The sequence below is a fragment of the Oryzias latipes genome, chromosome 22, assembly GCF_002234675.1.
Source record: "Oryzias latipes chromosome 22, ASM223467v1".
Lineage (NCBI taxonomy): Eukaryota > Metazoa > Chordata > Actinopteri > Beloniformes > Adrianichthyidae > Oryzias > Oryzias latipes.
Window position 1 is genome coordinate 26745808 of NC_019880.2, and position 21654 is coordinate 26767461.

The window sequence follows — 21654 nt, forward strand, 5'->3', positions numbered from 1 at the left end:
CGGAGGCAAGCTGTTGACTTTCAACGAGCCGGAGCAGAAGGCACACTTCCTCTTAGCCACAGCCACCTACCTGCATAAACAGGTGGCTGCTGGGTTGAACCTTTTCGTTGCCAATTGCTGGGTCAGAGAAACCCGGCCTTGTTAAGGTGCTGGCAGGACTGAAGAGAGCGTTTTCATAGACTCATAAAGCCGGTTCACCCCTCATTGCCTCAGTGCTGTTCCTAAGCTCTGGCTTTAAAGCTGGCCAGAGTAAGCCCTGAATTAGCTTAATGAGATTTCCAGGCACACAACTTAGCTTCACGTGGAGAGAAAGTCACAAACAAGCACTTGGGCCAATGTGATGATTGTACTCTGCATTCAGTTTCAAAGACATGGAATGATTTGTGATTGAGCGAGCTGGCTGTTTCAGGGCCGTGCACGTCTCTGTTCATGCAGGGGCCACATTTTCATGCCACCGTGGCTCCGTCTTTTTAGGATTAATCAGATGTAACCACCATGAAACAAGTGCTGGACTTAATCCACCAGAGTCCGTGTAGAATTTAACATTCTAATGAAACCCATCTATTAAAAACGTACTAAATTTACCATTAGAGCAGAAAAAATCTGACGTTATTTGGAGAGAAAAAATCTGTATTGTTGTAAATGCAATCCCAGTATCTATATCTATATATTTAATATCTAACACTAAAGAAGCTGCAGAATGATTTCATTTACCTGCTGTTTATTAGCGCGTTCTGCACTTTTGCAGTGAGCAGGTAGTGATGAAGTCTGATGACGAAAGGTCATATATATGTCTGTTAGCTTTTTAATGAGGCAGTCAGTTTCAGTTTTCACATTTATAGTAAATATGAGGGTTTAGTAACAAATATTTAATAATAAAGAGCTGTTATTAGAAACACTGCTGTTTATTTGTAATTGTAAAATATTGAATTAGACTCAACATTAACTTTAAGCTGGCTCTGAATACTTTTCAAACTAAATAGCTCGGCATGGAAGTAACAACACGTAAATAGCCAGTAGGTACCATATAAAAACCAAGTGTGTACAACATAAACAGCTGCAGTTAGCAGAAAAAAGGCTGGATTGAATGCTGTTTAACCCCTTTGCTTGAACTAGATTTAAAAGAAAGACAGATTTATCTCCACAGATAATCCCTGGATCAGGGGTATGTGAGAAACAATTTAAAGAATAATCAGTCCTAAGGATGGTAAAGGGTCTATGTCAAACACACTGGTAATATGGTAAATGGCGTAGACTATATTATATTTGTTAAATATGTTTACTATATTCCTCGAAGTCACACACACATTCACACACTGGTGGCGGCTCCACTGCCGAACACTGGCGCCAACCTCCCACCAGAGGCAAGGTGGGGTTCAATGTCTTGCCCAAGGACACTTCAACGTATAGGCGTGCAAGGCAGAAATCAAACCTGCAATCTTGCAATCATGGGTTGACCGCCCTGCCGCTGCACCACAGCCACCCACAATATAATATATTACCTTTGCTATGCTAAAGATCAAATTTTAATGAACTATTAATTATTTTCACAGCCAATTTTTCAACCCAGAAGTGAGATGACTCGATCTCTGAGGCTCCGCCTTTCGCTCCTTGTGGGTGCCGCCCATTTCATGACGTCAAGCTAGAGTCGGCCTTGGATGCGTGTGTGTGTTTTTCCGCCTACGAAAACAAACAAATCCGAAATTAGGCAAAGATGGATGTGCATATTGTGCATATGAAAGGAAAGCATTTAGCCAGTCACCGCTAGCTCAGCAGAAAGTGTGTGTTAGCCTGGGGGCGGTGCTGGCAGCGCAGACTCTTCCTGGAAGGGGCGGTTCCTCACTTGTTTCCGAGAGCTCGTGAGAACCCGGTCGTTTTTCTGGGGTGGGACAGGCTGGTGCTTAGAGCGCAGGTTTTTAGAGGAATACTCACAAATGCGTAAACAGATCAAAATACCACTTTAGGATTGTTTTTCGTGAGGGATGACTTTTATAACTAACTTCAAAGCTAAAAGAAATGATAATGGACGATATAGACCTTTTAAAAAAATCCAAATGTTTAGTGGTAGGACGACTGATCCCAAAATATTGCATTTCTTTTTAAAATCTAAATTAAAACAAGAAAATTCCTATAGAAATCATATTTCTTTTGTTTTTTTTCCCATATATCTTGCTTTTACCAACTTATGCAGTTAAACAGTTTACAAGCAGATACATTAAGGCTGAGTTCCCTCCATATTCATAATATCTGGACTCTTCACAAAATGTCCTTTATCTTCCATAAAGCTTTATTTTGTTTTGGATAAACTTATCTTGTCATGAAATAGCTTTTTTCTTTTTGGTTAATTTTTTTTGATGACAGTCAAGGTTGTACACCAAGGAGAAGCAGTGTCACTTGATACAGCTCAGATCTCTTCTAAAATCATGTTTGTTTTCATTCTGTTATCTGCTACAGACCTAAAAAGGCCTACATCGTGCAAAATCTACTTTTTGAGCTTTTCAGTGTATTATAATATCCTTTCCTTACAAAGAACAAACCCAAAGTGGTATTTTGATCCGTTCACTCATCTCTGAGTATTCCTCTAAAAACCTGCTCTCTGAGCACCAGCTCCACAAAAAAGGAGCGGTTTCTCACATCGTGACATAGACAAGTGGGAACAGGAAGAGCCTGCACTGCCAGCACCGCCCCCAGGCTAAGACAAACACCCACTTTCCCCATGGAGCTGGCTGTGATTAGCAAAACGGTTTCCTTTGCACAATGTGCACATCCCTCTGCAAAAGTTTGGACGTTTGTTTCCGTGGGCAAAACGCAGACGTCATGAAATGGGCGACACCCACAAGGAGCAAAAGGTGGTGCCTCAGAGATTGAGTCGTCTCACTTCTGCAAAGGAAAACCAGGAAAACCAGGAAAACCAGGAGAGCAGCCCCCCCGGCGCGGCGGGGGGGCTGCTCTCCTGGTTGGGCTGGGGCGGCGCTCTCTTTCCCTCCATGCTTCCCTGGCCTCTGGCTCTGGGGGCCTTGCGGCGGCCCTGCTGGCCCTGGCCTGGGTGGCGGGCTTGGTCGCCCGGGCGGCGGTTGTTCCCTGCCGGTTCCCGTGTGGCGTTGGGGGAATTCTGGCTGCCGCTGCTGCTGCGGCGGGGGTCTGGGTGTGGGGGTGGCTGGGCGCTCCTCCTCCTTCTTTTCACGTTCCACCATCCATTTTAGAAGAACATAAAACCTCACCTGAGCACTGGTGTTAGCTCACCTTTGCACTAAAAGCTTGCATGACTGAATGACTGAAATATTTCACACTAGTTGGTTTTAAGGCATAAGTATGCGTGTGAAAACACTATCTGTTTTGTGTACATGTCGACAGGTGGACATTTTTGCAGCTAGCAGGTGTGTTTATAACATTTGAGTGTGTGTGTGGACGGGCCCCGCCCTTTTTGTACTGCATTTGAACCTTACCATAATAATTAACAACCAGTAAACCTGTCTGCTCTATGCTGCTTCATGGTCTTATCCCCCTTCCCCTCCTATTATCACCCCCTACCCCCCCCCCTCTCTCTAGCGTCCCTCTCTCTTCTTCCCCTCTTTCCTTTTCCGTCCGGTCCAACACCAAAGATTTTCAGACATGATTGAAATTAATAAAGTTTGGCCTCAATTACAAAAGTGGTTTATTCAGACATACCTTTGGTTTGTCTGAAGATTAATAACCCCTCTTGTTAAAGCAAAATATGTCCAACACAAGAGGCCCTCAGCTCTCGTCTGTCTGCCCAGCTGTTGGACAGGACAAGTTAAAAAAAAAAAAAAAAGAAAATGAGTTGCAAAAATAATTATTATTTTATTTAAAAAAATGTTCGTTAGTGTGCCAAATAAAAGCATGATATTGGCCTTTGAAAGGCTCACACATTAAAGAGCCCTGAAAGACCCACCCTCATGAAAATCAGGTTTTTGGTGTTTTTAACATGTTCTCCTGGCATTTTTCTCAAGGTTGGAGGACGTATATACAGAAACGTAAATCTAAAATTGCATTTTGAGTATTTCTTTCTTGAAATTGTTTTAAATGACGAGCAGATGAAAAAATACTGTTTGAAAAAATCTTATTAGTGACGTAGAAAATATGCTGGGCGAGCCACAAGCTCCCTACTCTGCTCCTTTCTGATGGATCCACCTTCAGACAATAGATCCATCCATGGCTCAAAGCTGTACGGCTGGAAAGCTTCAAGATTGCTGACAATTATTGTTGCTCCGGGAATGTCAGTTTGGGGTGTGAGGGGCTGTAAGATGGCAGAAGAGCTCATAAACGAGAGCTCTTAGCCACACGCCTACAACCCAGAGGTGAATTCCTAATGAACTACTACCACCCTGCAGAAACTATGTCCTAGAAAACGACACAGGATTTTGATTTAGGCTAAAAACAGCGAAACAATAATTAATAGACCACATGAAACACTGAAAATATATCAATAGATCTTTATTTACTTTTTATTTAAGTCTCTAACAGGAACATCTCTTTTTCCATCTTTCCTTTTTTGTTCTACAGTTCTTTACCTGAATTCCATCTTAGCCAGAAGACTTCAACTCCATGGGTAGAGAGGCACTTTAAGCACTCACAGCTTGAAGTAAAGAGCAAAAAACTTGCCCAAAAACCGGGAATTGTGGGTTAAAGACCCTCCGGCCTTTAGCTTTGCTCTTGTGACTTGACCTGACAAACTGTTTCAGCTTCTGCTTGCGGTAACGTTTGCACCCTGAAGATGTGCTCTAAGCTCAAATGTGTTTTCTGCAAATCTCTTAATGTGTGATATAAATGAGTACACATGGCTTTTTGTCTGGAACTGCTGACGAGCAGAACATGGAAATCACATTATACCCCGCATGAGTCATTGTCAGCGGGCTTGGCTGGCTGTAGAGACAAGCACAAAAATCCCCACCCCAGCCCTCCCCTCCATGGCAGCAGTTTGGAACTTGTACCTTTGATCAAGACGGCCCAGCTATGTGGTAAAACCATAATCTGCTGTTTCTGTTCCACTTCGAAGCTCAGCAGTGTGTTCACGACATGGTATAGGATTGATTCTGACTAACCTAAGAACTTTCTCTATATATCGTATCCAGAGGTATTTTAGGAGATTGACCTGCTCACAAATCTTTAATCATCTATCCAGTCACTGACGCAGCCTCCTTTCAGTCTACTCACAGATGTATTTTGACGTCAGCTGCTTATGGGTGACAGCAGAGTGAGGCTGAGAGGGACTTTGCCTCAGTTTATCACGCTCACTGAGTGGTCTGTTGGAGTGCTGGCCACGAAGCCCTTATGACCGTATGAACATTGATACTCAAAGCACTCTCAAGGGGGAGGGTGTGATTGATGGAAATATATTTAATACATACAATAGAAATTATTAAAACATTTTCCTTTATTTTCCAACATTTGTCAGGCAAATAAGAAAGCTAGCAAGTATTAGAAGAAGCTTAACTACGAGGCAAATCTGCTTTGTAAAGCTTGTCTAAGTGCCGTTTAGCATTGTAAAGTGCTAGTCAATGTGGCAACGCTCATAACCCTGGTGCTGTCTTAGGGTCCAGAGGACCCCCCCCTTCCATTGACGTGTTCTCCCTACCATGACAAAGGTGGACAAAGGTGGAAAGATTTCATGTAATCCATGGACACCAGTGAAGATCACAAATCATTGAAGAAAAAAGGTTCAGAGCACTGTCTAGTGGGTCTAGATGACCCAACTCCTAACGTTAACGTGCCAAGAAGTAGTGGGGTCATCTGGACCCCACAAGATGGCACAACGGTTATTAATGAACGTTATCCTGGGACACGTCTTTCATCTTCAGTGTATCTTTTCATTTTAAGAAATGATCTAGACCAGAGGTGTCCAAACTTTTTGCAGAGAGGGTCAGATTTTCCAAAATGTCTGAGGGCCAATCATTTGGCCTGAAATGATCTGAAGCCTTAAATTAGCATCAAATGCAAATTAACTATTTAATGACATTATTGTTTTGCAAAGGAATACTTTTTATTTCTTCACATAGAACAGAAACACATCTAAATACAATATTACCCAAATTTCTGTTGATTTCAAACTTAAAGACCAGAAATAGTTCGCCACAGGTTAACAACAGCTACAACGGCAAGCACAATCATGAAATCAGAAATCATACTTGTAAGAAAGTGCTGGCGGCCGCCTATTTTTGATTTTATGACAGGAGCCTTTCAGGCCCGTAGAAATTTGATCAGGCGCTGCATTTGACCCACGCACCAGACTTTGGACACGCCTTACCAAGACCTTTCCCACCCAAAAGCACATATATCATGGAAAATCAATTTTTTGAGCTTTTGATTGTATTATAATGATAATTGCTCACAAAAAAGAACCCTATAGCGGTATTTTGATCTATTTACACATTTGTGAGTATTCCTGTAAAAACCTACTCTCTGAGCACCAGCCCCTCACAACCCATGAAAACAAGTGGGTGCACACATTGCGGCGTCACAAATTACGTTTAGTGTGCTAAAGGTAATATATGATCATATATATGGATGTAAGTTACACTTAAAGGCTTCAGAAAAGCATAATATAGGCCCTTTTAATGTGTTAACACATATTTACTAAAATCATAGTCACGTGCAAAAGTGGAAATCTGACAGTTCTATGGTTAAAGAAATAAGTGAATGCATCCATGACAGCTTTTACCAGCATGCGCCTCATCCAGAGAAAGATAAGACCACCTACTGTTCGCAGCACTAAGTTTGTAGCTCTTTCCACTTCAGGGAAAATAGGCAAAAGACAAAACATCAGCCAAACATGAGCTTTGCACGCATTTGTTTTTCTAATTCTGCTGGCTTTCAGATTTTCTTTCAAGTGTTCTGGCATTCTCAGAGTTGTTGTCCGTTGTCAGAGGGGTAAATGGGCGGTTCTAGAAGCTTCGTGTCACATCTAGCATTTGGTTTTTGTTCTCAAAAAAACTTTTTTTTTTTTTGCCAAACACATATTTCTGCAACAAAGACTTTTTTTTTGCTGTAGTGAAATAATCTTGTTAAAGGGGCAAAAACCTCTGGAAATTAAGGGAAACTAATGAAGACATGGTATATGCTTTCATTTGTTTTTTGCTGTTGTTTATTTATGTGTTTGTTCTGTCATTTAGTTCAATGATCTTTGAATTTTGTAATTTTGAAGGCAGTAATATTCAACAGGTCAAAATCCCAGGAGCTCAGTCATTATGAATACTTAAAAGATGTCAATTATTCTCTGAAATGCACCACAATGAAATCCTAAATTGTTGGAACAAAAGCCTGCCACTAGAAATGATAAGAAAAAGACAGAAGCTGGTGAATTCAAGTTTTAATAACATCATCCTTAAATCCACATCCTCGCTGAAGCTAAAGTATCATGATGGCGTGATGATGGGTTTCATCTTGGCGTAAGCCTTTTTGCAGCCACAGATGATGAGGTGTGTTGCCATGAGCTGATCCAGACCTGCCAATACAAATATTTGTCCATGGAGCCCCAGTGGACCCAGCAATCAGATATGGAGCTACTTGTTCCAGCAGAATCCCCAAATCTTTTCTGTTGAGACCGGAAAAAGAAGTATTTCCTCCATTTGAAGGTGGTTCTCTATGGACAGTTTAACGTGTTGCATGCATGGCTTTCTGACTTAAGCTAACTTCCTTTTTTTGGGGATTATTGGATTGGATAGAGGCGGATGATTCCCTGTGGCGACCCCTATAGGGAGCAGCCAAAAGCCAAAGAAGAAGATTAGTGGTGGTAGAACAAGAGTTTGAAGTAGCAAACTGCAAACCTGATTAAGCTGCAGGTTACTGAGGTCAGGCTCGGGCAGAGAAAAGAGGCGTTGTCATTAAAAGGTGACCTGATGTCAAAGTAACATCCATGTTAAAGCGCCGATGCAAACCGTCATCGTGGAAAATGTTATTCTAAGAAGATCCCTCCAGGCACTTTTTGGGGTATTACTCAAGTATATATTTTTACTTGAAATTAATCTACCACCAAAAAATGGTGGTAGATTAATTAATAGTAACAAACTAATGAATAGTTACAAACTAAAAAAAAATATTATTTACATTATGTTATTCAACTTATCCTGAATGGTGGAATTATATTTATATTTCATTATATTATATCCTCTTTTGTTGAATTCAATATCTGTGATTTTCTAACCTTTAAGTCGTAGTTTTTATTGAATTTACCTAAAAAAAATGACGACTATGGCTGCACAATAAATCACAAATTAATTGTTATCGGGATATCAAGCTGTGTAATACACATATCGCAAAAGTCAACAAAAATTGGGATAAATGGTAACTTTGAATGCGCCAAAACAATCTTATGGCAGTTTGAAGTATTTAACGAACCAAATAAACCCCTTTATGCGTTTGACCAATCGGATGGACTCTTTAGGGGTCATTTGGAGTGTATTTTAAGTTAGATTAAATTAAACTGTTGCAGTTTAATAGAAATGATGTATTTAGTTATTTTCACAAGTTACATCGTCAAGATATGTTTTAAATAAATATATAAAAAGAACAGAATTTTTCAACATATAAAACCAACTTATTATAGCTTACCTTATATAAATATACAAATATTTATTTTCTATGGTCATGCCGATATAATTACATCAAAGACTGGGGTCACAAACCATAGCATTGTCCAGTGTGTAAAATGTCAGTTTGATGTCAATAAGAGGTAGTGCCGCTAATAAAAGATTTGAAAAACCAAAGGTTAACTACAATATCTAACATGTACAAAAACTTTAACATCCGAAAACTTTTTTCTTTCTTTTCACTTCTTTCTTTGAACCTTTTCCCTTTTAATGTCAAAAGGCTTTTCTACGGTGGCCCTGAAGTGCAAATTACACCAACAAACCACTTGGAATCACATTTTGGCTTTTGGAATTTTGGTTTATTTTTCAAAATGTATTATTTTTCTTTTTTTCCCTGTTGTTTGGATCTTTAATATGTTTTCGTGTTGAGTGACTTTTTTGATGTGACGTAAACTTCAGGGCCACCGTACATTGCAGCTCTGACGTCCATCTATTGCCTTTTTGATTTCAAACTAAAACGCATTTCCTCAGTTTCTGTTTTGTTAGGAACAGAAACATTTATTTATTGAGAAATGCAAAGGCAGCTTAAAAAGGGTTTGTAGAAATGAAACTATATTCATTTTAAACACCTTTAAACAGTAGCTACATTGGGAATTAAAGACTTTCTGTCATTGTTCCATTCATATTGGAACGACACAGGAAATATTAAAAAGCATCCAGATGTTTCCAAGTCGCTCAGCTCCTAATGATCGTCTGCTCTCTGTCATTCATCCCCGAATCCCTGCAGGTGGAGGAGTGAAGGGAATAGGTGGAGAAGCTCTTCCTCATCACGCAGACGCTGACACATCCATCCGTGGGAGGGAGAGGAAGACTTGGAATTGTTTGCTGCTTTCAGGAGCAATTCAAGGTCAGTGCTCACAAACGAAAAAAACAGTGAAGATGCAATCAGACAGACTTCCTACTTTTCTGTTGGCTGTTTGTAAGAAGAAGTCAAAAAGAAAGATTACCAAACACATTCTGGAGTACTTACTTTACTTTACTCTCCACTCAACGTATTTCAACTTTAGTCTTTAACTGTTTTTTTCGCTTTAACCTATGCTTTTGTCCTCTTTTTGCAATGCCATTCCTCTTCCGGTTTCTGCTTTTGTTTAGTTCTGCATCTTTACCTCTTTTTCATCTCTAATATTCTCTTTCTATTTCTCCTTCTTTCTGTTTATTTAGGATTTATGATTGTTTTACTTATATAATATCTCCTCTTTTGCCAGTTTCTTTCCTTCCCTTTATCCCTGCGGGCTAAGCCTCTCATTGATGTTTTTTCTTGTTTTACTTCTGTCTGCTTTTCTTTGTCTCCCTCCTCTTGTTTTGCCTCTCTTTCCATCTTCTGTTGCAACTCTTTGTACTTTGTTTTATTTTTATTTATCCATCATCTCAATAATTTATCTACTTTATCATCTTCGCTGCCTTTCCATCACAGCCGCTTTCTTCTGTACTCCCACCGTCTTCCTCTCTCATCTAGTTTCTTCACATACTTTTGTCCTTTATTCCCCTGAAATATGTGTTATATCCAAAGAAAACAATAATCATTCCTTCCAAACCAACACGGTGGCCAGAGATGTTTTTATTCTTTTTTTTCCTGTGAGGTCGACACACTGAGAGGAACCTTTTTTTTTTTTTTTAATTACTTCCCTATAGATCTCTGCCTTACAGAGAAACTGGGTCAATTGCATTAGCAGAGACACTTCCATTTAGTACCAGTCTAAGACAGTGCAGCCTGCGCTGCTGCATTTACTGTTGCTGCGACTTTGGAAAAGAAGACTTTAATTGGAAGGGTGTGTGGCTTTTCTGTGAGTGTTGACATGAGCTTTTAAAGTGTCAGTCATGGTAAGATCATGTGAAGGGAATGCTCCCCTGCTCCTCGCGTGCCGTCAGCAGGGCAGCCGCACATGCTCTGTGTTGTGACAGAGCACCAGGCACAGTTGCTCTTAGGTGAAACATAAATAGAAAAGTGTTTCTCCTTTCTTCCAGGTTTCATTCGAAATCCTTGTTTTCACTGTCAGAAGCGTCAGGCAGCCATCTTTTTTCAAACTCAGAGTTGTCGATTCCCTGAACCCTCCTGCATTCGTCTGCTTCTAATCTTCTCACATCTTTTACTATATTATTTTTTAATGACTTTACTCTTTTCTTCCAACTCCTTTTTTCCTTTTCCAAGTATTTTGCTCCCCTTGCCTTCCTGTCATCTCGACTTCTTCTCCGCCCGTTCGGGCCCCTCGTTCTGTGCTCAGGATGTTTCCTTTTTCTGCTTTGCTTCCTGATGACGGTGGACAGCTCTCAGAAAAACAATGATAACTGCAGAGGAGGTCAACATTCCCAAAGGAACGTTGTGTGCCACACATTCCGTGTAGAATATTTCTCTCTAATGGCTTTGCTGGTTGAAGATAGTATCTGTTTTTACAAATCTGGAGAATCCAAGGACATGGTGAAAGACGGGCAGCAGAGCAGAAAACACTGGAAGATTTTAAATATCAGAAATTCACAGCGTTTATAGGAACCTATATTAGACTCAGAAAGGATTTGGTTTGGTGTTGTCATGCGTTGCTTCTGCCGGATGGTTCATGATGGTGTGAGCATCTAGTTTGTGTGCTAAGTCACAGAGTTTACCCAGATAGAAAACAGGAAAACACACCGTTCAGCTTCCACTTCTCTCAGAATTTTTGTCTTTTAGTTAAACTGGACCAATTTCTCTGGAGAAAAGGAAATCTAAACGTTAATCAATCAGAACTTCCTAGAATTGCTGTCATTTATTGTCAAAAAAAGAACCGAGAATTTACCTTATTTTCATTTCCATAAGGCACATTAGATTATGAGGTGTAGTGTCAATGAATGGTCAGTTTTTGAACTTTTGTGATAAAAGAGCGCACCAAAGTATAATGCTCATTTTAAGAGACAAAAATGTCAGAGATGAGTCCATCAGTCAGTCAGACTTTACTAACGTGTTTGTGACTCACTACACATTTGCCATATTCATAACTCTGTTAGCATACATTCACAATACCCGTAATAATTACCAACCTTGCTTGCAACTCGTGAAAAAAAAACTATTACGGCTAAAACAAACATGACTATGCTGACTCCCGACTTTATTTTTTTTTTACGTGTTACTAACACATTCCAATAATGCTACACATTAGCCACGTTAGCTGCGTTAGCATATTCACAAAACTCCCATCAGGGTAGTGATGGGAATTCCAGCTTTTCTTAGAGATCCAGCTCTTTTGGATCAGTTCAGTATAAAGAACCGGCTCTTTCTGCTCCCAAAAAAGGCTTTTTATGTTGTTTTATTGCTTTATTTGATTTATTATCAACACCCATATAATAGTATGCACAAAACGAATAACTCATGTAAAACATGTGCTTTTATTCAAGTGAATGATATGAATACATACCGGTAATAATAGTATATATATTATTAGTCCTTTCAGACAATACTTTTAAAATGAAAGACAAAAAAAAAATCATTTCAACTTTTAACTACTGACAAATAACATTTTAGATTTTCTTTTTTAAACAAATTTGAGGCAAAACAACTCAAAACACTGCGACCACAACAAAAAATACAAATGAAAATGTGAAAAACAAAATGACACAAAACAAAAAATGACTTTTATTTACAGTAAAGGTTGGCATTAAGACGCGTCTCAGCTTTGAAGAGCTGATGTTCTTCTGTCAGTGTTGATCTGCCCTTCAGTCCTTCTTTTTCCAGTCCTTTCTTTACTTTGGGTTTTTGTGTTGTTGTATTTGGTGGTTGTTGTCGCTCTCTCTGTCTCCCTCATACTCTGCTAACGTGCAGCAGCAGTCTGACACTGCTGCACGTTAGCGGTGTTGGTGTATTCACAAAAACACTCAACACACATTTCAACAGGTGCCGTGTACCTCTCTGCTTAGACATCAGTGAACACAACCAGAGTTATTCCAGATAGAAAATGCTCTGGATTATGAGCCGCACTGACGGGTTTCTCAAAAAGATTAAGGCTTTTAAGTTCACCTTTTAGTGCGGAAAATACAGCAAATTAAATGAGTTACCCTGCCTGTGTCAGTGACCTTTGGTCTTTTAAGTTTAACATTTTTGTTCATGTTGCCGCACACATAAACAGATCTACAGGAGGAGTGGGAAAACTGCCAGTGAGTCTGCGATGGGAGCTGCTCTCATAAGAGTCACTTACAACAGTTCAACTGCACTGATGATTCTTAGCAGCTTTGGTGTTTTTTGAAGCCTTGAACAGAATTCAGTGTGACAGCATCATCTAGAAGCTTCTTATTGTGGTGCCAACCTGACCCCAGGATCTAAAAAAAAAAAAAAACAATATGCCAACCTTGGAGCAAAGAACCCTTTTTTTAATTGTGGCTGGCGTGCAGAGACACAGAAACGGCTCTACTGCAGTCTATGGAATGCGTGGGAGTCTATTGTTAAGAAAGTTCTTCAGCGAACTTTTACACTTTCCCAGGAAGATTTGCTCTTGTTAACTGTGAGACAAAAAAGGTTTTCAACTGAGGAAAAATGGGCAGAAAACAACTGCAAAACAGATGTCAGTCAGAATATTAGAAAACTGTGGGGATTTTAGGTCTACTGTTTTTTCTAGCTTTTATGCGTTTTCACCAAGATTTTTGACTGAACTTGTTGCTTTTTTGTTTTATGATCATGTTAATGACCCATAAAGTAAACATTCCTTAATGTCTTTCTCTTCAGGATTAAGTCAGTAAAAGAATGACATCACATTCTTGTAGATTGTTCTTTTAAATCTGGACTTCTGTCAGAACCTGCTCTAAAACCCTTCACAACAGCACTTTGAGCATTTTGAAGCAGCTCAGCAGCAAATATATTCGCTTTGACCAGTGCATGCCACACCGAACAGCTTACCTTGTCACGGTTCCTCCGGCTGCTACTCCTCCCCTCCCTGCTCCGTCATTGGAACCAGCTGACCTGCATCATCTCATCACCTGGCAGACCTTCTTAAGGAGATCCATCCCAGCATACTACGCCAGTCCGTTATACTCACTCCGGTGATCACGCCTGGCCTCAAGTTAAGTTACCCTCGCTTTAGTAATCCTAGCTTGTACTTACCGTCTGTCTCACGTCTTCAGGTCTTCACTCCATTGGTCACGCTGGTTCCTCGCTCCACGCTGATTTCATCATCCTCGACGTCCTCGCCTTGCCTCAAGCTGGTTACGCTGTCCTCAGCGTTCACGCCTCGCCTCAAGCTGATTACGCTGTCCTCAGCGTCCACGTCTCGCCTCAAGCCGGTCACGCCGCCCTCGGCGCTCCACCACGTCACGGACTGTGAACGCCGTCCTCGGCGCTCCACCTCGCCACAGCAGTTTCCTGCATCCACGACGTCCCCTGACTTCTATAATTAAAACATCCTGTTAAATACAACGCCTTCCTGAGTTTCTTCCGGGTTCCAGCATCTGGGTCTCCCTAGTAGTCCGATCATGACAGAACGGACTGGCCATTACCCAGACCCAGCTGACCCGGAGGGACTCCGCTTGGCCGTCACTCACCAAGGCATCGCTCTGGGACGGCAAGCTGAATCCCTCAACCAGATGGCCGCCGCCCAGCAGGATCTTTTCCGTCGCTTGGACGGTATTTCTCTGGCTCTGACGGATTTAACCTCCCGAGGACCTACTAACGCCTCAGCCAGCAACACGGGTTCCGCCACCGGAAGCCCGGGCCCCGCTGCAGACAAAGCAGCTCACGAAAACATCCGGCTCCTTCCTGAGCCTTTCCTGGGTGACGTAGGAGCCTGCGGGGGATTCCTCCTGCAATGTCGTTTGATCTTCCAGCAGGCACCTCGGCACTATCATGCAGACCACAGCAAAATCACCCTTATAGTGAACTCTCTCCGGGGTAAAGCGCTTCAATGGGCTCAGGCTTACCTGACCGCTAATCCCATCTCTCAAGTTCCATTCGAACGCTTTTTAGGCGAGTTCCGGCTGGTTTTCGACCAACCCCGCAAGGAGGAGGAGGCCACCCGCCGACTGCTAGCCCTCAAACAACGCCACAGATCCGTGAGTGACCATCTAATAGACTTTCGGATTCTAGCTGTGGAGGCGGGTTGGCCGGATATAGCCCTTAAAGGGGTGTTCTACCAATCCCTTAATGACTCGATTAAAGACCATTCATGTTCGCAACCCGAGGCTAGCTCTTTTGAAGAGCTCGTCACCGCGGCCTTGCGGTCCGACGTGCGTCTCCGTGAACGTCATGCTGAGCGCCCCCGTCAAGACAAGAGACTCCTTACCAGTGCTTCTCCTCCATTCCCTGCTGCTAACTATGTTCATGTTATGTCTCACGATTCTGTCGGACTCTCCACAGAGGAACCGATGCAGATTGGACATTCTAAGCTCACCCCTGAGGAGCGGCAGAGACGAAGAGATGAGGGGGCGTGTTTCTATTGCGGCCAGACCGGTCACCTCGTTCATCAATGTAAGCTTCGTTTAAACTCCCGAACCCCCCGTTAGAAGGCAGGCCACGGGCGGGTCAATCTTCTCTCTCTACCGAGAGACCTTTTCTTTATTTACCTGTCAAGTTAAGTTTTTCTTCTAGTGTTTTTGAAGGTAGAGCCCTTATCGACTCTGGAGCTGAGCAGAGTTTCATTGATGACTGTCTTGTTTCTGAGCTTAACATTCCCACAGAACCTTTGGATATCCCTGTCAGGGCGGCCGGATTGGGTGGTCAGGTCCTCACTCACATAACCCACCGTACTAAGGCCGTTCGTCTCATCACGTCTGGTAATCATCACGAACTCATTCAGTTTTACATTACCAAGACCCCCCAGTCTCCCATCATTCTAGGGTTCCCCTGGCTTCGCGCTCACAACCCCCAGTTCGATTGGGTTAATCTCCACGTTACCAACTGGAGCACTACCTGCATGGCTAATTGTCTTCGTTCCGCCATACCCTCGGTTTCTCCTCGTTGTGATCCAGATCCTGAGGAGATCGATCTTTCTAGGGTTCCTCCGTGCTACCACGATCTTGGGGCTGTTTTCAGTAAGACCAGGGCTGGTTCCCTTCCTCCCCACAGGCCGTACGACTGTTCCATCGAACTAGTTAAAAGCGCTACGCTGCCTAAGAGGAGGCTATTTAATTTATCAGGCCCTGAGAAACTGTCAATGGAAAAATATATCCAGGAAGCCCTCTCGGCTGGTCATATTCGCCCCTCATCTTCTCCGGTCGGTGCGGGGTTCTTCTTCGTCCAGAAGAAGGACAGAACTCTGCGCCCATGCATTGATTACCGCGACCTCAATCAAATTACTGTTAAAAATAAATATTCCCTTCCGCTTATTGACTCTGCTCTACATTCTGTTCAGGACGCTCGAGTCTTTTCCAAGTTGGACCTCCGTAACGCTTATTATTTGGTTCGCATGAGGGAGGGGGACGAGTGGAAGACCGCCTTTAACACCCCACTCGGTCATTTCGAGTATTTGGTGATGCCTTTTGGGCTCACCAACGCTCCTGCTACCTTCCAGAATCTCGTTAACGATGTTCTTCGTGATTTTTTGAACCGCTTCGTCTTTGTTTACCTTGACGACATCCTTATTTATTCACGCGATCTGGATGAACACACCCACCATGTCCGCCAGGTTCTCTCACGGCTTTTAGAGAACCGACTATATGTTAAAGCCGAAAAGTGCGAGTTTCATGTACCCACCATTTCATTTCTGGGTTTCATCATTGACTCTGGTAACATTCGCCCCGATCCGGCCAAGATCGCGGCCGTCACCAGCTGGGAACCTCCCACTTCCCGTAAACAACTTCAGAGGTTCCTCGGCTTCGCAAATTTCTACCGTCGCTTCATAAGGAACTATAGCAGCATTGCCGCTCCGTTGACTCAACTCACCTCCGTTACTAAACCGTTTCTCTGGACCCCCGAAGCTCAATCCGCATTCACTAGACTTAAGCACCTCTTTACTTCCGCTCCCATTCTTTCACAGCCTGATCCTCTCCGACAGTTCGTTGTCGAGGTCGACGCTTCCGATTCTGGTGTGGGAGCGATTCTTTCCCAACGGGAGGTTGGCTCGGGGAAACTGAAACCATGTGCGTTCTTCTCTAGGAAGCTTTCTACGGCGGAGAGAAATTATGACGTCGGTAACCGCGAACTCCTCGCCATTAAACTCGCTCTGGAGGAATGGCGTCACTGGCTCGAGGGGGCTGAACATCCGTTCATCGTTTGGACGGATCATAAAAATCTCGCCTACCTACGTACAGCTAAACGCCTTAATTCACGTCAGGCCCGTTGGTGCCTTTTTTTTTGACAGGTTTGATTTCACTATCACCTACCGGCCGGGTAGCAGGAACATTAAACCAGACGCCCTCTCACGTTTATTTTGTTCAGGGGATGACCAGGACAGCTCTCCCATTATTCCCCCCACATGTATTGTGGGTAATTTGACATGGGACATTGAGAGCAGGGTCATCCAAGCTCAGGGAGAGGAACCTGACCATCCTCCGGCCCCCCCTGGAACTCTTTACGTCCCCTCCTCCCTCCGCTCGGATGTCCTGGTTTGGGGGCACACGTCGCGTATTGCTTGCCATGGCGGCATTCATAGAACCCTGAGGCTCGTGCAACGTAGATTTTTCTGGCCTTCCATGGCTCGGGACGTGAGGGAATTCGTTGCGGCTTGCGACGTCTGCGCCCGCTCTAAGTCTTCCAACTCGCCGCCTGCTGGTCTCCTCCATCCTTTACCTGTTCCGCAGCGGCCCTGGTCCCATCTCGCCATGGACTTCATCACTGGGTTGCCGGCCTCTCAGGATAACACCGTCATTCTTACAGTTGTCAACCGTTTTTCCAAGGCTGCCCATTTCATTCCCCTTCCCAAGCTGCCCACGGCCACCGAGATGGCTGACGTCTTGGTTCGAGAGGTATTCAGGCATCACGGCATCCCCAGTGATATTGTCTCCGACCGCGGGCCCCAGTTCATATCCCAGGTCTGGCGGGCTTTCTGTTCTGCTCTGGGTGCCACGGTTAGCCTCACATCCGGTCATCATCCCCAGTCAAATGGGCAAGCGGAGCGTGCAAACCAGGAGCTCGAGGCCGCCCTCCGTTGTGTGGCCGCCCAAAACCCCTCCAACTGGTCTTCATTCCTGGCATGGATCGAGTACGCCCACAACAGCCATCCGTCTGCTGCTACCGGTATGTCCCCGTTTGAAGCGTCCCTCGGATACTCTCCACCCTTGTTCCCCTCCCAGGAGCTGGACTTGGCGGTCCCGTCGGTTCAGCATCACCTGCGACGCGCCCAGCGTATATGGACTCAGGCCAGGGCCGCTCTCCTGCGCACTAGAGAGAGGAACTGCAGGATCGCTAATCGCCACAGGGTGGAGAGCCCCGCCTACCAACCGGGACAGAGGGTTTGGCTGTCTTCACGGGACATACCGCTCCAGGCCACCTCCCGTAAACTGGCTCCACGCTACATTGGACCTTACCCCGTCGAGAGGGTCATAAACCCCTCCTGTGTGCGGCTGCGGCTCCCGGCGGCGCTTAAGGTGCACCCCACGTTTCATGTCTCGCAGCTTAAGCCTGTCCAGGAGAGTCCTTTGTGCCCGCCGTCCGCTTCCCCACCGCCCGCCCGGGTCATCGACGGCGCTCCTGCCTACACCGCCAGCAAGGTGTTGGACGTCCGCCGCCGGGGGCGCGGTTTCCAGTTTCTGGTGGACTGGGAGGGTTACGGTCCGGAGGAGCGCTCATGGATCTCCCGCTCCCTCATTCTGGACCGTACCCTCATTGACGATTTCTTTCGGGACCACCCTGATCGTCGTCCGGGCCCGCCTGGGGGCGGTCGTTGAGGGGGGGGTACTGTCACGGTTCCTCCGGCTGCTACTCCTCCCCTCCCTGCTCCTTCATTGGAACCAGCTGACCTGCATCATCTCATCACCTGGCAGACCTTCTTAAGGAGATCCATCCCAGCATACTACGCCAGTCCGTTATACTCACTCCGGTGATCACGCCTGGCCTCAAGTTAAGTTACCCTCGCTTTAGTAATCCTAGCTTGTACTTACCGTCTGTCTCACGTCTTCAGGTCTTCACTCCATTGGTCACGCTGGTTCCTCGCTCCACGCTGATTACATCATCCTCGACGTCCTCGCCTTGCCTCAAGCTGGTTACGCTGTCCTCAGCGTTCACGCCTCGCCTCAAGCTGATTACGCTGTCCTCAGCGTCCACGTCTCGCCTCAAGCCGGTCACGCCGCCCTCGGCGCTCCACCACGTCACGGACTGTGAACGCCGTCCTCGGCGCTCCACCTCGCCACAGCAGTTTCCTGCATCCACGACGTCCCCTGACTTCTATAATTAAAACATCCTGTTAAATACAACGCCTTCCTGAGTTTCTTCCGGGTTCCAGCATCTGGGTCTCCCTAGTAGTCCGATCATGACATACCTAACAAAAACACTGTTTGGAAATGCCAGTATTTTTTAGTTTAGGGAGCTCTAACTGATTACTGTTTTTGTTTTTTCAACACCGTTACTATTACTGAATCTTAAATGTGGTGTAGTTACTATTACTGAACTGTTCTAACCGGCAACACCACTTCCTGGTGTTTTACCACAAAGTGTCTTCCTGTCAGAGTAGGAAACTGGGAGGGTAAACAATAAAGGATTTTAATTGGCTAAGGGTGCTGCCATGTTTCAGCCATAGTTGTTTTACCCACAAACACTAAACAGAAGCCGCAGAGTCGGCGAGTGCGCAGTGGCCTAATGGAAAGTTTTTTTCTACGTGGACATATATGAAGTACTTCCAGACTACTTTCTTATGTCATTAGAGTTTGATGTATTTGTTTTGTTACATTTCCTGCAAGAAAATGTCAAATGTCTGGTAACTTTTGAAGAAAAATGAGCATTTTCTGAGATTTTTTGAGATTGATTGGTTTATTTTGGACCACAGAATGAACCTGTTAACACTGGAGCTTTAGCCTAAATGTTGACGTTCTTTGGACTACTGTATCTCATGACCATAATACTCAATTAACGGAGTACGAATCGCAGCAGAGTATAAGTCGCAGGAGCAAAAAACGCATTATAAAGAAGAAAAAAACCCAATATAAGTCACTCTGGAGAATAAATCGAACTTTTGGGAAGTGCCAAAGTACCAGGTCTCTGAACGAATTCGCCAAGTCTGGCGTAATGCTACTTTCACGCGATTCACGCGTCAAATTGATGATCACTGTCTGTTTGTTTTTACCCAAATCAAAAACAAAAATAATAGTGGCTTGATGCAAGTAAGAAAAATATGATGAAGTCCAGAAGAAGAATCGGATTTTCCCCCATGTTTGTTTTGGGACAGCGCTGCTTCTTATGCGTTTCTGTCAGTTACTGATTTTGAAACACACATCTACAGGGTCCTCTAGCTCAGTGTTTTTCAACCTTTTTTGAGCCAAGGCAAACTTTATCCTTGAAAAAAATCCTGCGGCACATCAGCATCCAAAAATTACAAAAATATAAACTCTGTAGTATTGGTTTACAGTCCCTCCATGATCTCACGTGCATTTTTGTGATAATTGTGGCAGAAAAAGCAGGAAGTTGCAGCTGTTTTTTCTAAAGTTGTAATAACAGTTAAGTTACCCTGGTAGTTGTTTTTCTCTTCAGTTTATTAACATAAAATTTGTTGTAACCTCACAAAAAAACAAATATATTCTTTCTAAATAGTGATTTATTTATTTTTTATATTTATTTCAATGTTGGTGCAAAGGCAACTGTAATTTTATATATATATATATATTTTGATATATATAGATATATATATATAGATATATATATATATATATATATATATATATATATATATATATATATATATATATTTTGATCAAAATATATGTGATACATTTTACACAAAAAGACTAATTATATTTATGTTAATTGTAGCTCCACAAAAAGTGAACATGTGAAAGTTTTATTAGTTTTTGTTTTGTCTGAATCAAAGATGAAGTCTTTGAAAACTTTAACAACAATGTTTTATTTCTCTTTAGATGATTAAATTGTTTCAATTTAGTTTAATTGTGTCTGTTGGCCACTTCACCTTAATCCCATTTTCTCAAATGTTGTTATTACTTCTTCTTAAATTTAACATATTAAATAAAAATTATTATAAATGTGTTTGAGTTAGAAAGATGACTTGGACCAAACTCTGGGATGATTGGCTGTTAATAAACACAAACCTGGAAGAATCAGAATCAGAATAGGTTTTATTGCCAGGTTCAATAGAGCGCACTTTACAAAACGAGGAATTTGACTTGGTGTATAGTGCAATTAAAATAAGTTAAAAAATTAAATTAACACAACAACACACTATATACAGTTGAGTAAGGTGGGAGCACAGGTGGGCTGGGATGGTCTGTAAGTACCAGCGATAGTCCTTTGATGGGGGGGGGGGGGGGGGGTCAGCTGGGGGGAGTTGGGGTACTGTTCAACAGGCTGGCTGCAGTGGGGAAGAAGCTGTTCTTGTGGCGCGAGGTCCTGGTCCTGATGGACCGGAGCCTCTTGCCAGAGGGGAGGGGCCGAAAAAGATTATGTCCTGGATGAGAGGGGTCGGCTACAATCCTGGCTGCCCGTCTCCGGGTCCTGGAGATGTGCAGCTCCTGGAGAGACGGGAGGTGGCAGCCGATCACCTTCTCTGCTGAGTGGATGACGCGTTGCAGCTTGGCCTTGTCTCTGGCCGTGGCCGCAGCGAACCAGACTGTGATGGAGGACGTGAGGGTGGATTCGATGATGGCGGTGTAAAAGTCTACCAGCATCTTTACAGGGAGGTGAAACTTCTTCAGAAGGAGAACTAAACTGTTGACCTCTGATTTCATCAAGAAGATTTCAAAACTGTTTGATGTGTGTTTGTTGTGTTCGTTGTGTACTCATTGTACACTGAGATGCTGTCACTTTAACCCAATGCATCATGGGAGATGTATTGCAAACAGCCGCCGAGGGCAGACAAACAAGCGTCTCAGAGCTTCATTGATTTATTCACTTGTTCCACGGTCTGACACCGGATTCTGTGGAAAGCTACACCGCTAAAGACGAGCTTTAGCTGGTATTTTTGTTGGAACTGAGAGACTTTATCAGCAGAATCAGAAC

The 21654-nt window shown here is 43.5% G+C and overlaps 1 protein-coding gene across 1 annotated transcript in view; it reads left to right on the forward strand.

The window, feature by feature from the left end:
- The window catches only part of LOC101169650 (leucine-rich repeat and fibronectin type-III domain-containing protein 2), a 194776-nt gene that overhangs the window by 54231 nt on the left and 118891 nt on the right, over positions 1-21654 (forward strand). Inside the window, exon 2 of the mRNA XM_004082825.4 lies at positions 9334-9453. The gene's annotated coding sequence lies outside the window, so the exon portion shown is untranslated. The remainder of the gene's footprint in view (positions 1-9333; positions 9454-21654) is intronic.